Consider the following 26,478-nt stretch of genomic DNA (forward strand, 5'->3'; position numbering starts at 1 on the left):
CACACGAGTCCTGGGAAAAATGGTAGCTTCGTACGAAGCATAATTCCATTCGGAAGACTCCACGCAAGGACGTTCCAGTGGGACCTGTGGGACTAATGGTCCGGGTCCCATGTACAGATACAACAGCGGATAACCCTGTCAGCAAGAAACAGGGTGTCGCTGCTGTGGTGGCTGCAGAGGGCTCATCTACTAGTGGGCCGCAGATTCGGAATACAGGACTGGGTCCTGGTGACCACGGATGCCAGCCTTCGGGGCTGGGGTGCAGTCACACAGGGAAGAAATTTCCAAGGAGATTTCGCTTCACATAAATATTCTGCAGCTAAGGGCCATTTACAATGCCCTAAGACAAGCAAGGCCCCTGCTTCAGAACCAGCCAGTACTGATCCAATCAGACGACATCACGGCGGTCGCCCATGTACACAGACAGGGCGGCACAAGAAGCAGGATGGCGATGGCAGAAGCCACAAGGATTCTCCGATGGGCGACCTACACCAAGGAGAATGGGGACTTCATCCAGAAGTTTTCCAAATGCGGGTAAACAGTTGGGAATGACCACGGGTGGACATGATGGCGTCCCGCCTCAACAAGAAGTTGAAAAGATATTACGCCAGGTCAAGGGACCCTCAGGCGATCGCTGGGGACGCTCTAGTGACACCGTGGGTGTACCAGTCGGTTTATGTGTCTCCTCCTCTACCTCTCATACCCAAGGTACTGAGAATAATAAGAAGGCGAGGAGTGAAAACCATACTCGGGGTTCCGGATTGGCCATGAAGAGCTTGGTACCCGGAACTTCAAGAGATGCTGGCAGAGGACCCTTGGCCTCTGCCGCTCAGACAAGACCTGCTGCAGCAGGGACCCTGTCTGTTCCAAGACTTACCGCGGCTGCGTTTGACGGCATGGCGGTAGAACACCGGATCCTAAAGGAAAAGGGTATTCCGAAGGAAGTCATCCCTACCCTGATCATAGCCAGGAAGGATGTCACCGCAAGACATTATCGCCATGTTTGGCGAAAATTTGTTGCTTGGTGGGAGGCCATGAAGGCCCCGACGGAGGAATTTCAACTATGGCGATTCCTGCACTTCCTGCAAGCAGGGGTGACGTTTGGGCCTCAAAGTGGGGTCCATCAAGGTCCAGATTTCGGCTCTGTCGATTTTCTTCCAGAAAGAACTGGCTTCACTGCCTGAAGTTCAGACTTTGGTTAAAGGAGTACTACATATTCAGCCTCCTTTTGTGCCTCCTGTGGCACTTTTTGGATCTCAACGTGGTGTTGGATTTCCTAATGTCGCATTGGTTGAGCCACTTAAAACCATGGAGCTAAAGTATCTCGCGTGGAAAGTGGTCATGCTGTTGGCCTTGGCCTTGGCCAGGCGTGTGTCAGAATTGGCGGCTTTGTCATGTAAAAGGCCTTATCTGATTTTCTGTATGGATAGGGCAGAGTTGAGGACTCGTCCTCAGTTTCTCCCGAAGGTGGTCTCAGGTTTTCACTTGAACCAACCTATTGTGGTGCCTGCGGCTGCTGGGGACTTGGAGGATTCCAAGTTACTGGACGTAGTCAGAGCCCTGTAAATGTTATTTTTCCAGGACGGCTGGAGTCAGGAAAACTGACTCGCTGTTTATCCTGATGGCACCCAACAAGCTGGGTGCTCCTGCTTCTAAGCAGTCTATTGCGCGCTGGATTTGTAGCACTATTCAGCTGGCGCATTCTGCGGTAGGATTACCGCAGCCTAAATCAATAAAAGCCCATTCCACAAGGACGGTGGGTTCATCTTGGGCGGCTGCCCGAGGGGTCTCGGCTTTACAACTTTGCCGAGCAGCTACTTGGTCAGGGGCAAACACGTTTGCAAAATTCTACGAATTTGATACCCTGGCTGAGGAGGACCTGGAGTTCTCTCATTCGGTGCTGCAGAGTCATCCGCACTCTCCCGCCCGTTTGGGAGCTTTGGTATAATCCCCATGGTCCTTACGGAGTTCCCAGCATCCACTAGGACGTCAGAGAAAATAAGAATTTACTTACCGATAATTCTATTTCTCGTAGTCCGTAGTGGATGCTGGGCGCCCATCCCAAGTGCGGATTGTCTGCAATACTTGTACATAGTTATTGTTAACTAATCGGGTTCTTGTTGTGAGCCATCTATTCAGAGGCTCCTCTGTTATCATGCTGTTAACTGGGTTTCATATCACAAGTTGTACGGTGTGATTGGTGTGGCTGGTATGAGTCTTACCCGGGATTCAAAATCCTTCCTTATTGTGTACGCTCGTCCGGGCACAGTATCCTAACTGAGGCTTGGAGGAGGGTCATAGGGGGAGGAGCCAGTGCACACCAGATAGTCCTAAAGCTTTCTTTAGATGTGCCCAGTCTCCTGCGGAGCCGCTAATCCCCATGGTCCTTACGGAGTTCCCAGCATCCACTACGGACTACGAGAAATAGAATTATCGGTAAGTAAATTCTTATTTTCCCTCCATATCCAACTAATTATACCCCCCCGTAGCTTACCCCGATGGCGATTTCCCACCTACTTATGTCACTCCGCTGATTTCCTTCTCCATATGAAGCAGTCTTGGCACAATTATAATTTGGATAACGGCGATCAAAGTTCGGACTCACTAATCTTCTGGGGCGCAGCTAAAGCCGTTCTTCGAGGTCATATCATGTCATATACCCATTCTAGACGGAAGAAGTTTGCATCTCAATTGCAGTCCTTGAGCACTACACTCACCTCAGCATACAGGAGATATACCCAGCACGATACCCCTGCCCACAAAGAGGCTTATCTTTCGGCCGAACTCATTTACGATACATTCCTCATGGAAAGAGCCCAACTATCTTATGATTATCAACGTAATAGATTCCATAGATGGAGCAATAAATCGGGCAAATTATTGGCCAACCTGATCAAAGGCCCTAAATCCCGCACATGGGTGAACGCAATTAATAGCTCGGGTTTGTTGAGCACTGACCCTGCCGTTATCTGCACCGAATTTAGGGACTTTTATCGATCTCTGTACTCTAAGGGCCCTGATGACCCGGCTGCTAACCTCTCTTTTCTAGAAGAGGCTGATCTCCCTGTTTTGACTCAGGGAGAGAGGGACTCTCTAGAAAGCCCGATTACGGTTGAGGAGGTTGTTGATGTCATTAAGACCTTGCCGAATAATAAAAGCCCGCGTCCTGATGGCTTTGGCGCAGAGTTCTATAAATGCTCAGAGAAGAGCTGGCTCCCACCCTCACATCTCTCTATAATCACATCATTACCTCCAAACAAACACCGATTAGATTTAATGAGGCCACGATCATAGTCATAGCGAAACCTGGAAAAAATCCCTCCCTACCCGGTTCTTACAGGCCGATCTCCCTCCTTAATCAGGATATTAAAATTCTTACGAAATTAATGGGCAATAGATTGCAGCTTTGTCTTTCTCGCCTCATATCGCCTGCGCAGCTGGGATTCATCAAACATAGACAATCCGTGCTGGGAATCAGGACCGCCCTAGCGGCTATCACTTACTCGCGTACCCACAATCTCACCAATAACATCCTCATCAACCTTGATGCGGAAAAGACCTTTGATAAGATTGCCTGGCCCCATCTTGGTAGTTTTATTTTATCAACAGTTCGGTGACAAGTTTCGTGGTTTGGTTGACTCTATTTATGCTGACCCTACAGCGCAGGTGATAGTCAACAACACCTCCTCAACTTCCTTTATCCTCGAAAGAGGGACCAGACAGGGTTGTCCTCTCTCCCCTCTCCTTTTTAACTTGGCCCTAGAACCCTTCATACGCTATATCCTCAACCTTCCTGATTTTCAAGGTAAAAGGATTGGCAATAGAGAGGTTAAATTTATAGCGTTTGCAGAGGACATTCTTCATTTTACCTCTAATCCGAAACAGTCCATTATGGCACTGCAGCACGCTATTTCTCGCTTTTCCTCTTTTGCAGGGTTCTCTATCAACTTTGACAAATCGGAGGCTCTGGCTATTTTTACCCATATTGCTACAGGGTGGGTCACCCCTTTTCCGTTTCGATGGGATACTACCCACATCACATATCTTGGGGTTCTTCTTCCCTCCGACCCCGCTTGTCTCTACCTTGATAATGTTCACCCTATTCTCACTAAACTCCAGACAGAATTAGCGTTATGGCAAAATTTACCTCTCAATCTTATGGGTCGCTGTAATCTAGTGAAGATGGCTAGCTTTCCCACATTGCTCTATGTCCTCCAGATGGTGCCTATCATGCTATCTAAATCTGACATTGCCCTCCTTAATTCATCTATATTTAAATTCATCTGGTCCAATAAGAGACCTAGAATTAGCTTCTTTAAATTGTCTCAGACGGTACAGAATAGGGGACTAAATCTGCCGGACATAAAGCAATACAATAGGGCCTGCCTCCTTCGCTTCGCCATGAATTGGCTCAATGACACATCGATCTTCACTGATTCATTGATTGACTCCCAACTCTGTACCCGCCTCTCTCTCAGTTCTGTTCTACACGCATCCAAATCTGATCTGTCATCTCTCTCTATGGACAATATACTTCTCACCTCTACAGCGTTGGCGTGGAGACTATCTAGGAAATCTCTAAAGTTACAGTATACTTACTCCTTATTTCTTCCCCTAGTAGGGAACCTGTGTTTTCAACGGGGGCAGGCCTCTTATCCCTTTACTACATGGCATGCTGTAGGAATTACACGAGTCGGTGATCTCCTCAACCCTAGCAAAAAGCCACTCATTTTTGCGGAAGCACTGACTAAATATGACATAGATCCTAGCCATGGGTTCTACTTTTTCCAGGCCTCCCATTATATACACTGGGTGCTTTCTCATCTCCGTATGTCTGACTTTGTTAATAGCCTGGATACGCTCTTGCGCTCCGGGACATGCTCCATCTCATCTCTCTATGCCCGCATTCGTACAGAGCACATTCCCGCAACTGACTTGACCCAAGTGCTAACATGGTCCTTTCAAATTCCCTCCATTTCCCCAGACACTGTGATGGACAGCTTTACAACTTCCCTTAAACTCATCCCGGCTAGTTTATATCAAGAAATGTCCTATAAGATTCTACACAGAGCCTATATCTCTCCAAAGAGGAGCCATTTGATGGGTTTATCTGACTCGGCGAAATGCTTGAAATGCTCTGCGCCAGTAGCTGACCTTATGCATTGTTTTTGGCATTGTCCCCTTATTCAAGGGTTTTGGGCAGAGCCACAAACATATGGCGCCTCTGAGTTGGGTCTACACTTTCAATGCACTGCCTCTTGGGCTCTTTTTGGCCATACTCGAGATCAGCCCGAACTCCCCTCTCAGGATACGAATTTGATAGGGATTCTTTCAGCGGTAGGCAAAAAGGCCATATTTCAACAGTGGATTTCTGACACACCCCCTACGCTGTCACTAGCTACCTCTAGATTACTCTTCCTATTCACAATGGATTGGCTGGAAACGACCCTAAATAAGGAAATACTGACTTCTGCATTATTTCATTGTTGGGGTCGATTCATCAACCGACTGCCCACTCTGACGAAATTGGCTATCAAGCAGAGTTTTCAATATACCACGTGGTACGGCCATCAACTCTTGGCTGATGACCCTCCCATCTCTCTCCCGTGACTACGCAACTCTCCCCATCTCTCTGCCTTTCCTACTTACCTTTCCTGACTGATACACTACTTGCTGCAGGTCCCCTTTGTTTTCTTCGCCTCTCCCCTTCCACCTTCTTTGCATCTCTGCTGTCTACATGCTTTTTCTCGCTCTGATGATATCTCCATGGATGGGTCGGCGATCCCTATGCCCCGGCAGGTACTATTTTTTCAATTTTTTCATTTTTTTTTTATATGTTTGGCTTTTTATTTTTATTTTATTTATTAGATATTAGTTTTTGGTTCTCCACTGGGGAGATCGTATTAGTATGTTGCACTGTTTCTACTGTTTATATTTTAACTTTTGTATTTGATTGACGAACAGTATTTTTTGTGGAATGACTTTTTCATAATCCTGGTAACTGTGTCGTCCACAGTTTTGTTTTTGTATACTAGAAAAGGAAAAAAATGAGGTTTAACCTTAGGCCCCAAAACCTGCATGTCTTAAGAGTATCTGTCGTAATATATATCTCTGTATTAGGTAGGCGACCATGTTTATTCCTGACATTGAATGTTGTGTTTTCTGAACCTCGATAAAATATATATTGTAAAAAAAAAAGAAAGAAGACTGGTGAGTGCTCTCTCTAGAATATATATATATATATATATATATATATATATATATATATTTATTTTACACACACACTTGTGTAGTGTCCGGTACTTTATATGACCTGTGGGTAAGACCTACCTCATTGCCCTCCACTATATGTTGCTCAGCAGTAACAATAGACCATCTCCATGTGGCGGCATTTACACCATATTGCCATTTCAATGCAAAGGCATTTTCAGCAGGTCCTGATGGAAATGCCTCTGCATTGAAACGTCAATATGGTGTAAATGCCGCCACATGGAGATTGTCTATTGTTACTGCTGAGCAGCATATAGTGGAGGGCAATGAGGTAGGTCTTACCCACAGCTAGTATAGAGTACCGGACACTGCGCAAATGTGTGTAATATATACACATATATATATATATATATATATATATATATATATATATATATAGAATTACATGTCAGTCCCTCTTGGTGAGGTTGAGACAGAACCAGCACTCTGCATAATATTCAGATCAACTTTTTACTTCATGTTGAACTTCATGTCTTTGAACAATTGAATCGACATCAGCATATACTCATCGTAATGTAGCAATAATTCAGCACTGTCAAACTCCCAAACAGCCGTTTTCCGTAAGTAACCTTCCTCAGGGGAATAACCAGACACAGTGTCAAAGTGCCATGTCAGAAAGTGCCTGCGTGCCGTGCAACATATATACATATATATATATATATATATATATATATATATATATATTAACATAACAGTTTTTGAGGTTGAATAGAGGCAAATTGCCCATCGTGTTCAACCTGTTTTAAGTTGTGATGATTCTACATACTTGCTGAATGTTTTATGACTAGTTAGCTACTATAACTCATGTTACCCCCGGATTAACCATGTTGATATTTTAAGTATTATAACCTTGAATAGCTTTTTCATTCAGAAATGTATCCATTCTTTTTTAAATCCAATTACAGAGTCTGCCATTACCACCTTCCCTGGCAGGGAATTCCACATCCTGATTGCCCTAACAGTGAAGAACCCTTTCCTCCGTTGCGTTCGGAACTTTCTCTCCTTCAGTCGCAGCGAGTGCCCACGTGTCCTAAACTGTGTTCTTTTAATAAATAATTTGTCTGATAACTTTGTGATGTCCCTTTACATATTTTAATATATATAATCCAAGGAAGGCAGCGGCACTGCAGGATTTGTGCTGAAATTTTTTTTATTAAAAGTTACACAAGCATGGTTATGTAACGTTTAATACAATTTTTTCATCACAACATATCCCGCAGTGCCGCTGCCTTCCTTGGATTATATATATATATATATATATTATATATATATACACACACAACTTTGTGGAGGGCACCTGGTAACATAATTTATTTGGGAGTGCCAAACATTACATTCTTGAGAGATTATATATATATATATATATATATATATATATATAGATAGATAGATAGATAGATAGATAGATAGATAGATAGATAGATAGATATATACAGTGTCCATGTGATCCGGCTCTCCTTTAGAATAAATTGCTGCACCGGGTGCCCCCGTGATAGATCAAGCATATAGACAATGGACGCGGCACTCCTGGTGTCTGGATCAATAATGACTCTTAGCAGGCAAGTGGTAGCAGACAACGTTTCAATGACGTTTAATATGTCATTTTCCTCAGGTCTAAAACAATGGTACATGTCTTACCTTATAAAGAGTGCATCACCCTGTGAAAACGGCTCGTGGTCAGCGGGACGCCGCCCGCCCCCTCCAGCGTGCCGGAAGTGACGCTACGCCACGTCACTTCCCGCGATCGTGCTCCCCATCACCATGGTGACAAACAGAAAAAGGGCAGCTGCAGATAACAGAGTGAACGGATCAGACAGCGGAGTACCATACTAATCTTAGGACATGTCATAATATACAATTCAATATATATAACACTTATAGAGTACATACTTATTAAAAATGACATAGATACAAAAAGATTAATGAGGCAAATGCTACAACTAGTATGTTTGGATGAATAATACACGTACCGGTGAAAATGTTAGACATCACATGCAAGATGTTATTGGCAAGTATACAATACACTTTTTGTAAACCTATAGGAAACTATTGTATCCATGAGACTCGTTTAGTCCTCGCGGAGACACCGTATCTAAACGATAGATCCACCGTGCTTCAAGCCTCAAAAGTTTAGCCCCACGATCACCCCCACGGATAGATGCTGGCACATGATCGATCATGCGGTATTTAAGTGTAGTTAGTGGATGGCGATGGGAGGCAAAATGCCTAGCAACGGGCTGTTCACTAGTACCCTTGGTGATGGCCAATTTAATTGCCGACCTGTGGGCTGCCATACGTTCCTTGAACATACATTGTGTCTTACCTATGTATGACAGCCCACAGGGGCATATCAACTGGTAAACAACAAAACGAGAGGTGCATGTTAATGTATGCAGTATATACAATGTTTTCCCAGACTGAGGATGCTGGAAGGTGTCACCCGCAATCAAAAACCTGCATGTTGTGCAGGTGCAGCGAATACAACCCCTATGCCTACCCCTATTAGAAGTAGTAGCAGTAGGATACTTGGTGACATCTGTTTTCACCAGAATGTCCCGGGTGTTTTTACTGCGTTTGTAACAAGACAACAATTTAGTGTTACCTAACCGTAGCTCGGGATCACTCTGTACAATGGGCCATAATTGTTTAGATATTTGGTTTATGCCTGTACTGGCTGAATGATATTGCATCACCCATGGCATAATAGGACCCGAGTTGCTGGCAGTCTGAGATGGACCTATCAAAGTGGCTCTATCAATATTTAATGCTTTTAATTTAGCCTCCTGTAGCAACTGCATGGGGTACCTACGCTCTCTGAATTGGGCAATCATCACATCCATTTGTGAACTGGCTGTTGCTGGATCAGATATAATGCGTCTGATGCGCAACAGCTGGGAAAACGGTAAGCCTCGTTTAGGGGGTTGAGGGTGAAAACTACTGTAATGTAAAACATTGTTTTTATCAGTAGGTTTACAATAAAGGGAAGTTACTAGGCGACCTTGCTGGATAGAAATTTGGACATCTAGATAGTTGATGACCTGATTACTAATTGTGTACGTCAATTTAATGGGGTGTTCTTTGGCATTGTGCCTATGAATGATCGCTTCAAGTTGAGACTGGGGACCCTGCCAAATGAGTAGAAGATCATCGATGTAGCGGCAGTAAAACAAAATACAGGCCGCTACATCCCGATCTTCAAAAAATATTTGCTGTTCAATATCGAACATAAAAATGTTGGAATATGAAGGGGCCACAGAGGACCCCATGGCACACCCCTTCCGTTGTAAATATATGTGCCCGTCATATAGAAAGACGTTTTTTTGTAACGTCATTTGTAACAGTTGCATGCATAACTGAAGGTCAGGGCCCTGGTAATCACCATGGTTCGCTAAATAATGCTCAACAGAAGCCAACCCCATATCATGTGGAATGACTGTATATAAATTTTGCACGTCAATACTACATAACAGCACTGGTGTCTCAAACATAGGTAACTGCTGCAATTTGTGTAATAATGTAGTAGTATCAAGCAGGAAGCGGGGATGGGCTTGTATGCACGGTTGCATGATGGAATCAAGAAATAAGGCTACTGGTTGAAATAATGATGCTCTGGCAGATATAATGGGGCGCCCGGGGGGATTATGGAGGGACTTGTGGATTTTGGGTGTCGTGTATAATAAAGGCAAAACTGGGTGCGCTGGTATAAGCGCATCACGTAACTCCCTGGAAATTTTGCCTTCACTGACTGCACAATCCAAAATCAGAATAAGCTGGTCTTTATATTCAGCAGTCGGATCCCTGCTGAGACGACAGTATGTGTCCACATCTTGTAGTTGGCGCTCTATTTCAGATTTATAATCTTGTAGATTTTGGATCACGAGCGCTCCCCCTTTATCCGCCGGGCGGAAGATAAGGTTTTCTTGTGCTGCTAGGTGGCGCAGGTACACGACACCCAAAATCCACAAGTCCCCCCATAATCCCCCCGGGCGCCCCATTATATCTGCCAGAGCATCATTATTTCAACCAGTAGCCTTATTTCTTGATTCCATCATGCAACCGTGCATACAAGCCCATCCCCGCTTCCTGCTTGATACTACTACATTATTACACAAATTGCAGCAGTTACCTATGTTTGAGACACCAGTTCTGTTATGTAGTATTGACGTGCAAAATTTATATACAGTCATTCCACATGATATGGGGTTGGCTTCTGTTGAGCATTATTTAGCGAACCATGGTGATTACCAGGGCCCTGACCTTCAGTTATGCATGCAACTGTTACAAATGACGTTACAAAAAAACGTCTTTCTATATGACGGGCACATATATTTACAACGGAAGGGGTGTGCCATGGGGTCCTCTGTGGCCCCTTCATATTCCAACATTTTTATGTTCGATATTGAACAGCAAATATTTTTTGAAGATCGGGATGTAGCGGCCTGTATTTTGTTTTACTGCCGCTACATCGATGATCTTCTACTCATTTGGCAGGGTCCCCAGTCTCAACTTGAAGCGATCATTCATAGGCACAATGCCAAAGAACACCCCATTAAATTGACGTACACAATTAGTAATCAGGTCATCAACTATCTAGATGTCCAAATTTCTATCCAGCAAGGTCGCCTAGTAACTTCCCTTTATTGTAAACCTACTGATAAAAACAATGTTTTACATTACAGTAGTTTTCACCCTCAACCCCCTAAACGAGGCTTACCGTTTTCCCAGCTGTTGCGCATCAGACGCATTACATCTGATCCAGCAACAGCCAGTTCACAAATGGATGTGATGATTGCCCAATTCAGAGAGCGTAGGTACCCCATGCAGTTGCTACAGGAGGCTAAATTAAAAGCATTAAATATTGATAGAGCCACTTTGATAGGTCCATCTCAGAGAGCCAGCAACTCGGGTCCTATTATGCCATGGGTGATGCAATATCATTCAGCCAGTACAGGCATAAACCAAATATCTAAACAATTATGGCCCATTGTACAGAGTGATCCCGAGCTACGGTTAGGTAACACTAAATTGTTGTCTTGTTACAAACGCAGTAAAAACATCCGGGACATTCTGGTGAAAACAGATGTCACCAAGTATCCTACTGCTACTACTTCTAATAGGGGTAGGCATAGGGGTTGTATTCGCTGCACCTGCACAACATGCAGGTTTTTGATTGCGGGTGACACCTTCCAGCATCCTCAGTCTGGGAAAACATTGTATATACTGCATACATTAACATGCACCTCTCGTTTTGTTGTTTACCAGTTGATATGCCCCTGTGGGCTGTCATACATAGGTAAGACACAATGTATGTTCAAGGAACGTATGGCAGCCCACAGGTCGGCAATTAAATTGGCCATCACCAAGGGTACTAGTGAACAGCCCGTTGCTAGGCATTTTGACTCCCATCGCCATCCACTAACTACACTTAAATACCGCATGATCGATCATGTGCCAGCATCTATCCGTGGGGGTGATCGTAGGGCTAAACTTTTGAGGCTTGAAGCACGGTGGATCTACCGTTTAGATACGGTGTCTCCGCGAGGACTAAACGAGTCCCATGGATACAATAGTTTCCTATAGGTTTACAAAAAGTGTATTGTATACTTGCCAATAACATCTTGCATGTGATGTCTAACATTTTCACCGGTACGTGTATTATTCATCCAAACATACTAGTTGTAGCATTTGCCTCATTAATCTTTTTGTATCTATGTCATTTTTAATAAGTATGTACTCTATAAGTGTATATATATTGAATTGTATATTATGACATGTCCTAAGATTAGTATGGTACTCCGCTGTCTGATCCGTTCGCTCTGTTATCTGCAGCTGCCCTTTTTCTGTTTGTCACCATGGTGATGGGGAGCACGATCGCGGGAAGTGACGTGGCGTAGCGTCACTTCCGGCACGCTGGAGGGGGCGGGCGGCGTCCCGCTGACCGCGAGCCGTTTTCACAGGGTGATGCACTCTTTATAAGGTAAGACATGTACCATTGTTGTTTTAGACCTGAGGAAAATGACATATTAAACGTCATTGAAACGTTGTCTGCTACCACTTGCCTGCTAAGAGTCATTATTGATCCAGACACCAGGAGTGCCGCGTCCATTGTCTATATATATAGATATATATATATATATAGTATATATACGTATTTTTCGGACCATAAGACGCACCTGACCATAAGACGCACCTAGTTTTTAGAGGAGGAAAACAGAAAAAAAAAATTCTGAACCAAATAATATACCAGTACTGTATGGTAGTATATGGGTACCTTATTATGGCAGATATTACGCTGCCCAAAGCACTCTGAGGAAGAAGGAGGTGAGGGGGGGGGGGGGGGGGGGAGTCACTTTATTGTGGCAAATATTGTACTGTGTACACAAGGTTCCCCGCATCCAGCCTGTCAGTTTACGCCCGAAGCACACTACTCTGAGGAAGGACTCGGAGGAGGCAAGGGGAGGGAGCGGGGGAGTCACGTGATGCCGCCTCTCAGATGACGGCAAAGCAGCAGCAGTACTTTGGAGGAGGCGAGGGGAGGGAGCGGGGGAGTCACGTGATGCCGCCTCTCAGATGACGACAAAGCAGCAGCAGCAGACAGGACCCGCCGCTACCCGCACTCGTAACTGCTGCTTCTCCCACCCAGTGCGCTCCCACCCAGCGCATTGAGAGCGCTCCATAAGGTTATTACTCTGCTATTATTCGGACCATAAGACGCATATTCGGACCATAAGACGCATGTACTTTCCCCCCCACATTTTTGGGGAGAAAAAGTGCGTCTTATGGTCCGAAAAATACGGTATATATATATATATATATATAGATAGATATATATATATATATATATATATATATATACACACACACACACAGTATATCCTTCCAAAATAGTGGCACTCCAACCATATAATAAGGCTTTCTGGTAATCAGCTTATAGTTAATGTTTCAAGAACATAATGAAAATGCCAATACATTAGGGAATTGAATCGTTGACTACAAGCTGACCATCAGAAAGCCTTATTACAGTGTATGCTTGGAGTGCTACTATTAGGCAAGTTACTGTATTATGAGGGGAGGAGGGGGGGGCAGGGAGAACATACAGATTGCACACACTACACAACACACACATACTATGCATACACACACACACACACACACACACACACACACACATATACAGCAGGGACGTGCGGTGAGCTAAATGGCTCAGGAGCCACTGGCCAGCACCAGAGCCAGATTTACATGCAATATATGAGCCACAGGGTACATCTGGGCATTATACAACACAGGTACAGCAGTATAAACTCCTGGAAATTTGGTTAGTTTTAATAAGAGATGAGTGTAAACGTTAGGCAGGTGAGGCACTGCCTCCCCTGCCATAGACTTTTTACTTCAGAGTTTTGGCTATAATTATTATTAGAATAATGCAAATAACATATTTCAAACATATTCTCTGTATTTCTCATATACTTTATGAAGCCAAAACTCTGGCACAAACGTTACTATGACAGGAAAGGCTCTGCCTCACCCCACCGCACATCACTGATATACAGTATATAGTGTACACATACCTGGGGATACAGAGGGGAGACACTGCCAGCTAATTGTGACTTGTGAGGACATAAGAGAGCTGCTGCTGTTGCTGTGTATGCGCAGCAGATACCACTCTCTGCCGGCTGGCTTGACTGCCAAGAGTTTCCTGCAGCGGTAGCTGCGGTCGCGACTTTCCCTCAGTCATCGGGTCGGGAAAGGACGGGGTGGAGCGAGCGCCAAGGCAGGAGGGGGAGGCGGTACAGGACTCCACTACAGTCCCCACCCGGCAGATCCGACCCAGGGTGAGCATGGAGCGGGTGTCGCACATTCCTCCTGGCCAGTGCAACACACATCCTCCTGGCTGTCATTCACTATTTCATTCCGCTCAGCATTACCGCTCCTCAAGTGATGCCGCCCATCGGCAGCTGCCTAAAGCTCCCTAGTGGTGGCGCCGACCCTCTCCAGGACCAATTTAAATTATTTATGGTCAATGCAACAGGCCAAACCAGTGCTAATGGCTGATATTCGTTTGCTCCCACACACTGTCAGATTATTTTTCCAACGAGCCAACTAGTTGGCTGGTTGGAACGATATCGTCCTGATGTATGGCCAGCATAAGGATGACATATAAACACAATTTACTTAATTGAATATTTCCTTCTAAATCTCATAGGGTTGCAGAGAAAAAAATATTCTGATGCTCTCTAGGGTGCAGTTATTCCAAATAGTTTGGGAACCGATGAGGTAAGTGGTACAATGCAATTTAGCATTTTTACAAGTCCAAGTAATGTAGCATGATTATTTTCACAATGTGACTAGATTAAGCCCCTGGACTCCCTACTCCTCAATCGCCCCTTCACCTCATTGCGACCAATTCCACGACTACACTTTATTTCTGCAAGACATTGGAATGACAAACTAGAAACATGTACTCCAGAACAGGCATGTCAAACTCGTGGGCCTCCAACTGTTGTGAAACTGCAAGTCCCAGCATGCTTTGCCAGCATACCTTCCACTGATCAGCTGGTAAAGCATGTTGGGACTTGTAGTTTCACAACAGCTGGATGACCATGAGTTTGACATGCTTGCTCCAGAACACATCACCTACTCTTGCATCACTTCAGGAAACACACTTTGCATGATTGTGTGGAGGCTTCCTTACAGAATGACAGGCACACCCCCAAGCCTTGTTGATTTTTGGGAAATAACTTGTACTTTTTGGATTGGCTAATTGGTCCCATGTTATATTACTTTTCTTCCCTGTATGGTTCAATTGTATTGAGACATAGAAATGTAAAAAAAGATAATATTCCATAAATACATACATAAAACTTTTTTTTATTTAATTTGTTTTAAAGTAATATTGAGACTATTGATTTCAGGTAAATCTATTGCAAGCGCTATCCATGAGAAGTATTCAATTATCGCATAGCAGATTTGGGTAAATTTATCACATTCAATCCACATCTGAGATAAGGATTGTGACAAAGATGCCCCTTAGTGACCAAAAGCAAAGTAACCAGGCCTCTTAAAAAGAGACAAATGGCTGATTTTAGCATTTTTAAGAACACTGAAATAATGATAGTAAGCAAGCGTTTATTCAGCAAATAAAAAACTTTAGATTAATTTGGGTCACAAAAACCAATGCTTCTAAATTATTTTTTGTGTTATTTTAAACCACTATTAAAGATTTGTTAAAAACGCCAGTAACTCCCATCTGCAAGCCTAAAAAGACCTGTCCCATCAAAACGACCCCTCCATATGCCTTCCTCACATCAATTAATCCATTATTGTGCACAAAATATCACCCCAAATACATCATTAGCTAAATTAAGCTTGTCAAAAACTTCAAAGTGCCTATGTAACCCTTGGGGGGGTGGGGGGTGTTCCAGGGATTCAAGTACCAACATTTTTACCTTAAAATAGGTATTTTCCCAAACTTCTTAACTGCACAGGTACTGCGAGAAAAAAGCAGTGTTAAATCCTATAGAAATTTTTTGCAGCTGAATCTGCATGGCTAATAGGAAAACCCTTGCAGGTAAACGGGTTAATGAGGCAAATTGAATACGCTCCATACTTTACGTCACATGGTGCGCATCACAGAAACCCTTAGTTGCTCCATCCAGCAAAATTCAAGGAGATAGCACACTTTCCACTCCTAAAGGAAGCCCTTCACAACCTGGAGTGTGTCTATTTGTGATGTGCTGGGGAAAAATAGCCAGAGCATGCTGCATATCAAAAAAGGCAAAAAAACAAACAAACAAACAAAAAAAACCGCTGACGCTTGGCACTACAGAGTCCCGCCACGGCATGGCGCGACTTCAAAGGCCTGTTTAGTGTGACTGCAGCAAGGATGTAAGAGGACACATCTGTAGTGCAAACTTCTGCTGTGCCGCAAATCCTGCCATCATGCTGCACAAACCCATGCCACCTTATTTTAGGTTTCAAAATGCAACACAACTATAGTATGACTCCAAACTGAAGTCTGTTTATGTTGCCTATGGTCTGAGAGTTTTATTATATTCACTCTTTATCATGCATCTGTAATGCACACAGTTCATTAGCCAATCTGATCATCAGAATGTTCTCAGCAATACACAACGGGGCAGATGTATTAAGCCTGGAGAGGTGATAAAGCAGTGAAACAGATGGAGCCGCACTCATCCAGTGCTGCACCATCTCATACGTGCACTCCTGGCGTGACTAGGCGATCCGCCCGCCTAGCCCCGCCGGGAGTGCACAGAGATGCTCTCCCATTCTAGTTAATGGGGTGTGTCTCAGTCATGGACGCGCGCCCCGGATGGAGACACTCTTTCCTTCTAGTGAATGGGGCGCGTCTCCATCATGGACGTGTGCGCGCCCCGGATGGAGACGCTCTCAGTGTTAGGCGCGCCCAGGCACAGACGGAGCCACGATTAGCGTGGCTCCATCTGTAAGTGCAAGGTGATAACGCATCAGCCAATAAGCTCCTACCTGCCAATTTACATATTGGAGCTGATTGGCTGGTGCGTCATCACCTTGCACTTATCACTGCTTTATCACCGCGTTATCACTTCTTCAGGCTTAAAACATCAGCTTAGTATTTCAAGAGGTAAGTGTGCCACCAGTGGACAGGTCCACTTCTGTGGCTGTACTACATAGGATATCATGCATGACACAGGGGCAGTGACATGATGTGAAGAAGTAGTCATTTATAATGTCTGCATCACAATGTTGACAGGATGTCGACATTGTTAAAATGTCGACATTGAACATAGCAACATGTTCACAATGTTGACATGTAAAATGTCGACATTCACCGACTAGAGGGCTAGGGTCAGGCTACAGAAGGGGAGGTTAGGGTTAGACACAAAGAGAAGGGTCAGGGTGAGAATACAGGAGGGGAGGGCTAGGCACTAAGGGAAGGGTTAGGCGTGAAGGGAAGGGTTAATGTGAAACTACTGGAGGGGAGGTTAGGGTTAGGCACAGGAGGTGAGGGAAGGTTACGGTCAGGCTATGGTAGGGGAGGTTAGGGTCAGGCTACGGAAGGAGAGGTTAGGGTTAGACACTAAGGGAAGGGTCAGGGTGAGGATACAGGAGTGGAGGGTTAGGGTTAGGCACTAAGGGAAGGGTTAGAGTGAGGCTATATGAGAGGAGGTTTAGGATTAGGCACTAAGGGAAGGATTAGGGTGAAATTATTGGAGGGGAGGTTAGGGTCAGGCTACGGAAGGGAAGGGTTAGGGTCAGGCTGCAGAAGGAGAGGTTAGGGTTAGGCAATAAGGGAAACGTGAGACTACATGAAGGGAAGGTTAGGGTTAGGCACTAAAGGTAGAGTTAGGGTGAGGCTACACAAGGGGAGGTTAGCGTTAGGCACAGGAGGGAGAGGGGAGGTTAGCGTTAGGCACTAGGGGGATGGTTATGGGTTAGGATTAGCTATACTTACCACCGCAGCAGGATGTCATCATGACATCGCCCCCAGACCTTGAAGACCTCGCTGAAGCTCCTGGACCAGGTAGGTCACCACTATACAAACCAGGGACATTTTGTCGACATTCTACTCATATCAACATTTTCATAATTTTCGACATGATGAATGTCAAAGTGGTTAATGTGAAATTGCCGACAATATAGACATTCTCATATCAACAAAATATATCACACCCATGCAAGTTAAAAAAAAAAAAAAAAATCACAAATAAATAAATAGTTACATATAGTTAATAGTTTCTGAGGTTGAAAAAAAAGACAATTTGTCCATCCAGTTCAACCTATTTGTGGTCTCCTACGCTGTATTATTTTTAGGACTAATTTTGTCTGTTTCTAATGTCTACCGTTGTGTTTATTACTCTTTTTTTTTTTAATAACTATAGTGCGTGACTCGCACCATAACCCTGTATATACTTTTCCATTAGGTACTTATCTAGCCCATTCTTAAAGGTGTTGACAGAGTCCACCATTACTACTCCCTCAGGCAGGGAATTCCAAACACGTATTGTCCTTACTGTGAAAAAACCTTTATGTCTCTGTGTGCGAAATCTCCTCTCCTCCAACCTAAGCTGGTGTCCACGTGTCCTCTGTGTTGATCTTACCAAAAACAGATCCCCTGCAAGCTCAGTATTCAAGATGTGGCCTCACTAGGGATTTATATAACGGGAGTATAACACTCTCATCCCTTGCGTCAATTCCACGTTTTATACATGCTAATACCTTGTTAGCCTTCTGTGCCACAATCCTACTTTGGGTACTGCTGCTTAGTTTGCCATCTATGTGAACACCTAAGTCTTTTTCCAGTACAGAATCCCCTAATTTTACCCCATTTAATATGTAGGTGTTATTTTTGTTCTTGCTACCAAAGTGCATTACCTTTCACTTGTCTGTATTGAAGCTCATTCCCCATTTTGCTTCCCATGCTTCCAGTTTTACCAAGTCGTTCTAAAGAGGCTCAACATCTCCCTCTGTATTTATAACCTTACACAATTTGGTATCGTCTGCAAAAATTTACACCATGCTCTCTAGATCTACTGCTAGATCGTTAATGAAGATGTTGAACAGTAGTGGTCCAAGTACAGACCCTTGTGGTACACCACTTAGTACTTCAGTCCAATTTGGAAAAAGTTCCATTTACCACAATGCGCTGCTCCCTATTATCTAACCAATTTCTGACCCGAGTCAGACTGTGCTCCCTAGCCCTAGTTCTTGTAACTTAGTTCTTGAGTCAGACTGTGCTCCCTAGCCCTAGTTCCTTTTCCACTAGCTCTTAGAAACACGGGTAAATGCGCGGGGGCGCATTTACCCGTGTTTTTCCCTAGTGGAAAAGGGTCCCCCGGCAAATTCCCGGATCAAGTGATCCGGGAATCCTACCCTGGTAGCTAGCCGGGTTGAACACGTGTTCAACCCGGCAAGCTGTCACAGTGTATGGGAGGGCGGCGCTGAGAGATCATGTGATCTCCCAGCGCCGCCCCTGTCGCATCACTAGCCGCGTCACCAACCTGGCAATTGCCGGGTTGGTGAGCGCTGTCTTTAGGGGGCTGTAGCACGGGTCGCCGCCGTGTCAGGCGACACGGCTGCGACCCGTGCTACAGTAGTGGAAAAGGGGTATTATAGATAAGTCTCATGTGTGGTACTGTGTCGAAAGCTTTAGCAAAGTCTAAAAAGATTACATCCAACTCCTTATCCCTGAACAAGGTTCGCACTAACCGTTTCATAAAAACCTAGTAAGTTTGTTTGACATGATCTTTCCTTCACAAATCCATGTTGGTCCTTATTAATTCCTTCCAGTACTTTCCCCACTATAGATGAGAGACTAACTGGTCTATAATTACCCGGTATGGCTTTACTTCCCTTTTTGAATATCGGCACTACTTCCGCTATACGCCAGTCTTTGGGAACCATCCCAGATGTAAGCGAGTCATTGAAGATCAAAAAGTCATCATAGTCTAACTGTGCAGAGAAGTGATGGGATCATACTAGTGTCACAAACATCTAAATATGGTAACAATAAAGAAAAGAAAAAGATTTTAAATAAAAAAAAATCTCATCCAACTTTTTAGTCTGGTGAACAATGTGTCCTAGTAAAGCCACGGGCCGGGATGTAATGAAGTCAGAATTTGGCGGCAGATCTTGGATGTTTTTTTAAAGGGGCAATCATTTACAAGGCATGGTTTAGCCTTAACTTGGACTTCATTACATCCCCGGCCAAAGGGTCAGATTTAACAACAGGTGATGTTCTTGATATCACTTGTTACATGTCAAACTGAAGTGCCCAGCGTTGCCTGAGTTTATATATTCCAGTGATTAAATTATTAATGAGTTGGATGTAACTGTCAACATATTAAAAATAATTAGTAGGACTACCAATACACCCATGAGGTGGCTGCCCAGTGTCGTTTTTCGGTTGTTGCCAGTAGCCATGATCCCAATCTTTTATCTTTCTGTACAGTTTTATAATCACTTTTTCATTGCAAGACGGGTTTAAAGTGTTCCTTCTGTTATCAATGTTGCTACTCCAAGGCTGCCCAGCATACACCAACGGGAGGTCCAACCAGGACCCCAACCCCCTAGTATGTCTTCTGGGATCGAATGTTACCACTCTGTGAAATTTTCTTCCAGATCTATACAGTGGAAGGCCAGACCAGGCTCCCTGGATCAAAGTTCTGCCCGGAGAATTCTGCCTTGAGGTCCGACCGACCCCAACCCCCTAGTATGTCTTCTGGGATCCAAAAGTTTTCTTTCAAACCCATCCAGTGGAAGGGCCCAGAACAGGCTCCCTGGGTCAAAGTTCTGCACGGCACTTTCTGCCGTGACATCCGACCGGGACCCTAACCCCCCCTAAAACCTGGACAGGATCCAACTGGAGCACCTCATTGGTTTCATCCCAATCAGTGCAGGGGTGTTCGAATGCATAATCGGACAGATCTCTCTCCAATATAAATAAATATATATATATATATATATATATATATATATATATATATATATATATATATACACACACACACATACACACACACATCTACACATACACATATTATATCTATATATATCTATATACACAAGCACACATTTTATATATATATCTATATACACAAGCACACATTTTATATATATATATATATATATATATATATATATATATATATATATATATATACATATATATATATATATATATATATATACACACACACATACATATAAGTGTGGATATATATATATATATACACACACACACACATACATACTGTTACACGAAAGCCCTCACTCACTCACTGACTTATCACTGTTTCTCTTACTTCCCGATATGTTAGCAAGCTGAAATTTAAAGGCAATAAGGTATTAGCATGCATAAAATGGGTAATAGTGACAAGGGATGAAAGTGTAATCCTGCCACTGTATATATCATTGGTACGGCCGCATCTAGAATACAGTGTACAGTTCTGGGCTCCACACTATAAAAAAATACATCACAGAACTTGAAAAGGTTCAGAGAAGAGATACAAAATTGATTGAAGGCATAGAGTCAGTGGATTATGAGGAAAGGCTATTTAGGGTAGATATGGTCACACTAGAAAAAAAGGTGTCTAACGGGTGACATGATTAATATTTACAAATACATTAAGGGTCAGTACATGGAACTGCCAGACCATTTTGCTTATGGAGAGATCTTTACACAGCACATGCAGTCACCCACTGAGGCTAGAGGAGAGGATGTTTCATACAAAGCGAAGGAAGGGATTCATGATTTCATCGCAGTAAGGGCAGTAGGGATATGGAATTCGCTGCCAGAGAAAGCTGTAATGGCTGACTCAATAGAGATGTGCACTTGAAATTTTTCGGGTTTTGTGTTTTGGTTTTGGGTTCGGGTCCACGGCCGTGTTTTGGGTTCGACCGCGTTTTGGCAAAACCTCACCGAATTTTTTTTGTCGGATTCGGGTGTGTTTTGGATTCGGGTGTTTTTTTTCAAAAAACCCTAAAAAACAGCTTAAATCATAGAATTTGGGGGTCATTTTGATCCCAAAGTATTATTAACCTCAATAACCATTATTTCCACTCATTTTCAGTCTATTCTGAATACCTCACACCTCACAATATTATTTTTAGTCCTAAAATTTGCACCGAGGTCGCTGGATGACTAAGCTAAGCGACCCTAGTGGCCGACACAAACACCGGGCCCATCTAGGAGTGGCACTGCAGTGTCACGCAGGATGGCCCTTCCAAAAAACACTCCCCAAACAGCACATGACGCAAAGAAAAAAAGAGGCGCAATGAGGTAGCTGTGTGAGTAAGATAAGCGACCCTAGTGGCCGACACAAACACCGGGCCCATCTAGGAGTGGCACTGCAGTGTCACGCAGGATGGCCCTTCCAAAAAACACTCCCCAAACAGCACATGACGCAAAGAAAAAAAGAGGCGCAATGAGGTAGCTGTGAGAGTAAGATAAGCGACCCTAGTGGCCGACACAAACACCGGGCCCATCTAGGAGTGGCACTGCAGTGTCACGCAGGATGGCCCTTCCAAAAAACACTCCCCAAACAGCACATGACGCAAAGAAAAAAAGAGGCGCAATGAGGTAGCTGTGTGAGTAAGATAAGCGACCCTAGTGGCCGACACAAACACTGGGCCCATCTAGGAGTGGCACTGCAGTGTCACGCAGGATGGCCCTTCCAAAAAACACTCCCCAAACAGCACATGACGCAAAGAAAAAAAGAGGCGCAATGAGGTAGCTGTGTGAGTAAGATAAGCGACCCTAGTGGCCAACACAAACACCGGGCCCATCTAGGAGTGGCACTGCAGTGTCACGCAGGATGGCCCTTCCAAAAAACCCTCCCCAAACAGCACATGATGCAAAGAAAAAAAGAGGCGCAATGAGGTAGCTGTGTGAGTAAGATAAGCGACCCTAGTGGCCGACACAAACACCGGGCCCATCTAGGAGTGGCACTGCAGTGTCACGCAGGATGGCCCTTCCATAAAACACTCCCCAAACAGCACATGACGCAAAGAAAAATGAAAGAAAAAAGAGGTGCAAGATGGAATTGTCCTTGGGCCCTCCCACCCACCCTTATGTTGTATAAACAGGACATGCACACTTTAACCAACCCATCATTTCAGTGACAGGGTCTGCCACACGACTGTGACTGAAATGACGGGTTGGTTTGGACCCCCACCAAAAAAGAAGCAATTAATCTCTCCTTGCACAAACTGGCTCTACAGAGGCAAGATGTCCACCTCATCATCATCCTCCGATTCATCACCGTGTACATCCCCCTCCTCACAGATTATCAATTCGTCCCCACTGGAATCCACCATCTCAGCTCCCTGTGTACTTTGTGGAGGCAATTGCTGCTGGTCAATGTCTCCACGGAGGAATTGATTATAATTCATTTTAATGAACATCATCTTCTCCACATTTTCTGGAAGTAACCTCGTACGCCGATTGCTGACAAGGTGAGCGGCGGCACTAAACACTCTTTCGGAGTACACACTTGTGGGAGGGCAACTTAGGTAGAATAAAGCCAGTTTGTGCAAGGGCCTCCAAATTGCCTCTTTTTCCTGCCAGTATAAGTACGGACTGTGTGACGTGCCTACTTGGATGCGGTCACTCATATAATCCTCCACCATTCTTTCAATGGGGAGAGAATCATATGCAGTGACAGTAGACGACATGTCCGTAATCGTTGACAGGTCCTTCAGTCCGGACCAGATGTCAGCATCAGCAGTCGCTCCAGACTGCCCTGCATCACCGCCAGCGGGTGGGCTCGGAATTCTGAGCCTTTTCCTCGCACCCCCAGTTGCGGGAGAATGTGAAGGAGGAGATGTTGACAGGTCGCGTTCCGCTTGACTTGACAATTTTCTCACCAGCAGGTCTTTGAACCCCAGATGACTTGTGTCTGCCGGAAAGAGAGATCCAAGGTAGGTTTTAAATCTAGGATCGAGCACGGTGGCCAAAATGTAGTGCTCTGATTTCAACAGATTGACCACCCGTGAATCCTTGTTAAGCGAATTAAGGGCTCCATCCACAAGTCCCACATGCCTAGCGGAATCGCTCCATGTTAGCTCCTCCTTCAATGTCTCCAGCTTCTTCTGCAAAAGCCTGATGAGGGGAATGACCTGACTCAGGCTGGCAGTGTCTGAACTGACTTCACGTGTGGCAAGTTCAAAGGGCAGCAGAACCTTGCACAACGTTGAAATCATTCTCCACTGCGCTTGAGACAGGTGCATTCCACCTCCTATATCGTGCTGAATTGTATAGGCTTGAATGGCCTTTTGCTGCTCCTCCAACCTCTGAAGCATATATAGGGTTGAATTCCACCTCGTTACCACTTCTTGCTTCAGATGATGGCAGGGCAGGTTCAGGCGTTTTTGGTGTTGCTCCAGTCTTCTGTACGTGGTGCCTGTACGCCGAAAGTGTCCCGCAATTCTTCTGGCCACCGACAGCATCTCTTGCACGCCCCTGTCGTTTTTTAAAAAATTCTGCACCACCAAATTCAAGGTATGTGCAAAACATGGGACGTGCTGGAATTTGCCCAGATTTAATGCGCACACAATATTGCTGGCGTTGTCCGATGCCACAAATCCACAGGAGAGTCCAATTGGGGTAAGCCATTCCGCGATGATCTTCCTCAGTTGCCGTAAGAGGTTTTCAGCTGTGTGCGTATTCTGGAAACCGGTGATACAAAGCGTAGCCTGCCTAGGAAAGAGTTGGCGTTTGCGAGATGCTGCTACTGGTGCCGCCGCTGCTGTTCTTGCGGCGGGAGTCCATACATCTACCCAGTGGGCTGTCACAGTCATATAGTCCTGACCCTGCCCTGCTCCACTTGTCCACATGTCCGTGGTTAAGTGGACATTGGGTACAGCTGCATTTTTTAGGACACTGGTGACTCTTTTTCTGAGGTCTGTGTACATTTTCGGTATCGCCTGCCTAGAGAAATGGAACCTAGATGGTATTTGGTACCGGGGACACAGTACCTCCAACAAGTCTCTAGTTGGCTCTGCAGTAATGATGGATACCGGAACCACGTTTCTCACCACCCAGGATGCCAAGGCCTCAGTTATCCGCTTTGCAGCAGGATGACTGCTGTGATATTTCATCTTCCTCGCAAAGGACTGTTGGACAGTCAATTGCTTGGTGGAAGTAGTAAAAGTGGTCTTACGAGTACGACTTCCCCTCTGGGATGACCATCGACTCCCAGCAGCAACAACAGCAGCGCCAGCAGCAGTAGGCGTTACACGCAAGGATGCATCGGAGGAATCCCAGGCAGGAGAGGACTCGTCAGAATTGCCAGTGACATGGCCTGCAGGACTATTGGCATTCCTGGGGAAGGAGGAAATTGACACTGAGGGAGTTGGTGGGGTGGTTTGCGTGAGCTTGGTTACAAGAGGAAGGGATTTACTGGTCAGTGGACTGCTTCCGCTGTCGCCCAAAGTTTTTGAACTTGTCACTGACTTATTATGAATGCGCTGCAGGTGACGTATAAGGGAGGATGTTCCGAGGTGGTTAACGTCCTTACCCCTACTTATTACAGCTTGACAAAGGCAACACACGGCTTGACAAATGTTGTCCGCATTTCTGTTGAAATACTTCCACACCGAAGAGCTGATTTTTTTGGTATTTTCACCAGGCATGTCAACGGCCATATTCCTCCCACAGACAACAGGTGTCTCCCCGGGTGCCTGACTTAAACAAACCACCTCACCATCAGAATCCTCCTTGTCAATTTCCTCCCCAGCGCCAGCAACACCCATATCCTCCTCATCCTGGTGTACTTCAACACTGACATCTTCAATCTGACTATCAGGAACTGGACTGCGGGTGCTCCTTCCAGCACTTGCAGGGGGCGTGCAAATGGTGGAAGGCGCATGCTCTTCACGTCCAGTTTTGGGAAGGTCAGGCATCGCAACCGACACAATTGGACTCTCCTTGTGGATTTGGGATTTCGAAGAACGCACAGTTCTTTGCGGTGCTTTTGCCAGCTTGAGTCTTTTCATTTTTCTAGCAAGAGGCTGAGTGCTTCCATCCTCATGTGAAGCTGAACCACTAGCCATGAACATAGGCCAGGGCCTCAGCCGTTCCTTGCCACTCCGTGTGGTAAATGGCATATTGGCAAGTTTACGCTTCTCCTCCGACAATTTTATTTTAGATTTTGGAGTCCTTTTTTTACTGATATTTGGTGTTTTGGATTTTACATGCTCTGTACTATGACATTGGGCATCGGCCTTGGCAGACGACGTTGCTGGCATTTCATCGTCTCGGCCATGACTAGTGGCAGCAGCTTCAGCACGAGGTGGAAGTGGATCTTGATCTTTCCCTAATTTTGGAACCTCAACATTTTTGTTCTCCATATTTTAATAGGCACAACTAAAAAGGCACCTCAGGTAAACAATGGAGATGGATGGATACTAGTATACTTATGGATGGACGAGCGACTGCCGACAGAGGTAGCTACAGCCGTGGACTACCGTACTGTGTCTGCTGCTAATATAGACTGGATGATAAGGAGATGAAATCAATATATATATAATATCACTAGTACTGCAGCCGGACAGGTATATAATATATATTTATTATGTAATGACTGATGACGGACCTGCTGGACACTGTCAGCTCAGCAGCACCGCAGACTGCTACAGTAAGCTACTATAGTAGTATGTATAAAGAAGAAAAAAAAAAAAAAAAAACCACGGGTAGGTGGTATACAATTA

General features: G+C 44.7%; 1 protein-coding gene across 1 annotated transcript in view; it reads right to left on the reverse strand.

The window, feature by feature from the left end:
• Positions 1-26,478, reverse strand: part of DOCK5 (dedicator of cytokinesis 5) — a 225,542-nt gene that overhangs the window by 132,656 nt on the left and 66,408 nt on the right. The window lies entirely within an intron of this gene.

This window comes from Pseudophryne corroboree, chromosome 6, assembly GCF_028390025.1.
Source record: "Pseudophryne corroboree isolate aPseCor3 chromosome 6, aPseCor3.hap2, whole genome shotgun sequence".
In the NCBI taxonomy this organism is placed as follows: Eukaryota; Metazoa; Chordata; class Amphibia; order Anura; family Myobatrachidae; genus Pseudophryne; species Pseudophryne corroboree.